The 3579-nt window shown below is 40.8% G+C and overlaps 1 non-coding gene across 1 annotated transcript; it reads right to left on the reverse strand.

The window, feature by feature from the left end:
- Nucleotides 1–2686: 2686 nt before the first annotated feature.
- On the reverse strand, nt 2687–2790 carry LOC148571842 (small nucleolar RNA R71). The gene has a single exon (XR_015880403.1). It is a non-coding gene; the product is annotated as a small nucleolar RNA R71 (small nucleolar RNA).
- Nucleotides 2791–3579: the final 789 nt, after the last annotated feature.

Below are 3579 nucleotides of genomic sequence, written 5' to 3' on the forward strand. Positions count from 1 at the left end.
AGAGCACCAGGGAGCCATTTCCACGTTTAAGCTCCAGTTTGACCTCAAACTGGAGCTTAAACGTGTTCGACAGATTTTCTCCTCCAGGGCTGCTCTCTCCATTTCCACGTTTAAGCTCCAGTTTGACCTCAAACTGGAGCTTAAACGTGTTCGACACCTCCAGGGCCACCATTCTAAGCTTCCACGTTTAACCTCCAGTTTAACCTTAAACTGGAGGTTAAACGTGTTCGACCTCCAGGATGCCTCCTTCCATTCCCACGTTTAACCTCCAGTTTAACCTTAAACTGGAGGTTAAACGTGTTCGACCTCCAGAGCTGCCCTTCCTTTATCCACGTTTAAGCTTCAGTTTAACCTTAAACTGAAGCTTAAACATGTTCGACTACATTACTCTCCAGGGCTGCCTTCTTCCATTTCCACGTTTAAGCTTCAGTTTAACCTTAAACTGAAGCTTAAACGTGCTTCTACAAAAGGGCTCACTGGAAGTATCTGGCGTTTAAGCTGCAGTTTAAGCTTAAACTGCAACTTAAACGCCACTCTTGGAAAAGGTTTCTGGGCCAATAATATTGCGGTTTAAGTTACTCTTTGAGCACAAACAATAACTTAAACTTACTCTGGTATGAAACCCAATTGAACATCATGGTTTATGGGATTGGGCCTGAAGGATTGATGAGTTTGAAATCTCAATTTATTGAGTCATGTGTCATTATTTGATTATCACTAAGTTGGCTCAATGAATGTTACAGAATTTGGATCAACAGCCTCATCAAGATTATGGATCATAAACCCAAGGCAAAAGGAAAGCAAGGAGAGGCCTCAAAGCCCAAGAAGCACAACAGAAGCTCAATATAGAAAGTGTATAAATAGGATAGAATTTAAGTTAGAGAGGAGGGGACCTTCACTTTTAGCTAGTTTTCATATCTTGGTAATTGAATTCAGAGCTATGACTCACTAAACCCCCTTTCATTGGGTTAGGGAGCTCTATTGTAATTCAATGAATCAATAATAGTTTATCTTCTTCTTCAATCTTTTCTCTTGAATTTTGTTAGAAAGCTTCTCGATCTAATTCCATTGAGTAGTTGTCTTGGGAAAGAAACTACCCATAATTGGAATCCTTCGGAACCTTGGGAAAGGAATGGAGGATTCATGCTAGAGAAGCTTTCTCACAGTGAATTGGATTGTGGTTTGGATGGATATTGTGACATGTAATCCTACCAAATTGTGGTTCATGAAACTGTGTGGTATAATCAGTGATCAAGCATCATCTCTTCTTATGAACATTTAAATCAAGGGATTGGGAATTTGTTCATTTTTAGAGAGAATTGGTGAGCCAAGGGATTGGGATCCAATCATATAAGATTGCCAAGCAAAATTCAATGAACGCATTGATTGAGGAAGAGATAAACATGTTTTGATTCGGAGATCTCAATATCTCCTATAACCCAATGAATTCCCCAATTCTAATTTCCATATTCTCTTTACATTCTGCAACTCAATTCATGCAATCAACCCCCATTCCCTTTTAATTTCAGCAATTTAGTTTCTGCTCTTTAATTCATGCAATTTAAGATTCCGCCATTTAATTTTCTTGTCATTTACTTTTCCCGCCAATTTTACATTCCGCAATTCTCATCTCAAATCTTGATTCCGCTCAACTAGAACACACTTCTAATCCGAATTGCTCACTCAACCAATCCTTGTGGGATTCGACCTCACTCTATTGTGAGTTTTTACTTGACGATAACCGGTGCACTTGCCGGAAGGAATTTTGCCGATCGTGCAATTTCCTAAATCGTAGCATAACTAGTTTATGTGTATCAAGTTTATGGCGCCGTTGCCGGGGATTGGTTTTCGATTGACAATTCTCAAATTGGAAGTTAACTAGATTGAGCATTTTTTTTTGTTTTGATTAATTCAGTACAAGTTACTTGTTGAATTTTAATTTCTGCGCTCGGTTACATGCTTTCTTCTCTTTATGCCTTTAAATTCAAGCAACTAACTCACTGACTCACTAACTGTTTGAATTAATTCCTCAATTGCTCTAACCATACTCTTCCATTAACCAAGAGTATTTCACTTGTTTGTGCCTGTGCTGTGTTCTTGTATGACAGGTAGGAGAGGAGAGACATCAACTCCTCCATATACCGAACCAGAGAGGACCCTTCATAGACTGAGAAGGGAAGCAAGAGGGAAGAGAGTAGTGGGAGAAGAGGAATCTGAAGGAGAATCTGAGGACAATTTTGAGGAAGCTTTAGATCTCAACATGGATAGAGAAGTTCACAACCATGAGAGAGCTGATGGAAACCATGCCATTCCTGAGAGGAGGGTTCTTAGTTCATACATAAACCCAACCTCTGGGAATTGTGGTAGTAGCATCCAGAAACCACCCATTCAGGCCAACAATTTTGAGCTCAAGCCACAGCTAATATCACTTGTGGAGAATCATTGTTCATTTGGTGGGAGTGCTAATGAAGATCCCAACCAACATCTCACAAAATTCCTGAGAATTTGTGACACTGTGAAGTCCAATGGAGTCCAGGAAGATGCCTATAAACTGCTTTTGTTCCCATTTTCACTTAGGGACAAAGCAGCTAAGTGGCTGGAATCATTCCCAAGGGGGAGTCTAACAACATGGGATGAGGTGGAAAGTAAGTTTCTGGCACGTTTCTACCCCCCACAAAAGGTCAATAGGCTTCGATCTGAGGTTCAGACTTTTAGACAACAAGATGGTGAGACTCTCTACGAGGCATGGGAGAGATTCAAGGACTTGACAAGGAAATGCCCACCAGACATGTTCCATGATTGGGTGCAATTGCATATTTTCTATGATGGACTCTCTTATGAATCAAGGAAGGCTGTAGACCATTCATCAGGAGGTTCATTGAACAGGAAAAAGACTGTGGAAGAGGCCATTGAGGTGATTGAGACAGTGGCTGAGAATGAGTACTACTATGCATCAGAAAGGCACAACACTAAGGGAGTCATGGAGCTGAACCATGTTGATACAATTCTAGCCCAAAACAAGGTGTTTGCCAAGCAACTAGCAGAGCTTACCAGGCAATTAGAAACAAAGCAAGTGGCTGCAATACACACACAAGATCAAGAGGAAGTAAGCATTGAAGAAGGTGATTGGGAAGAGGCCAACTATGTGGGAAACCAACAGAGGCAATCATATGATCCACATTCCAACACTTACAACCCAGGCTGGAGAAACCACCCAAACTTTGGGTGGGGGAACCAACAAACCCAACCACAAAACCACAAACCTTACAACCACAACCAACATAACAATTCCACATACCAAAATTCCAACCAAAGATCATATCAAGCCACACAAAACACTTACCCCCAATCATCATATCATGGCCAAAATAATCAACCTACCCAACTTAATCCCAACCAACAATTTCAAGATCAATTAAACCGGATAGAAGGAATGATGGCAACCATGAGTCAAGACATAACCGAATTGAAAAGCTTCAGAGATGATGTGAGAGCTACCTTAAGAAACCATGGTGAAAAACTCAAGAGGATGGAGTCTCAAGTAGGAGAGCTATCTCAACAGGCCGTCAAATCAACTGC

Source organism: Arachis ipaensis, chromosome B3, assembly GCF_059453495.1.
Source record: "Arachis ipaensis isolate K30076 ecotype BB chromosome B3, ASM5945349v1, whole genome shotgun sequence".
Lineage (NCBI taxonomy): Eukaryota > Viridiplantae > Streptophyta > Magnoliopsida > Fabales > Fabaceae > Arachis > Arachis ipaensis.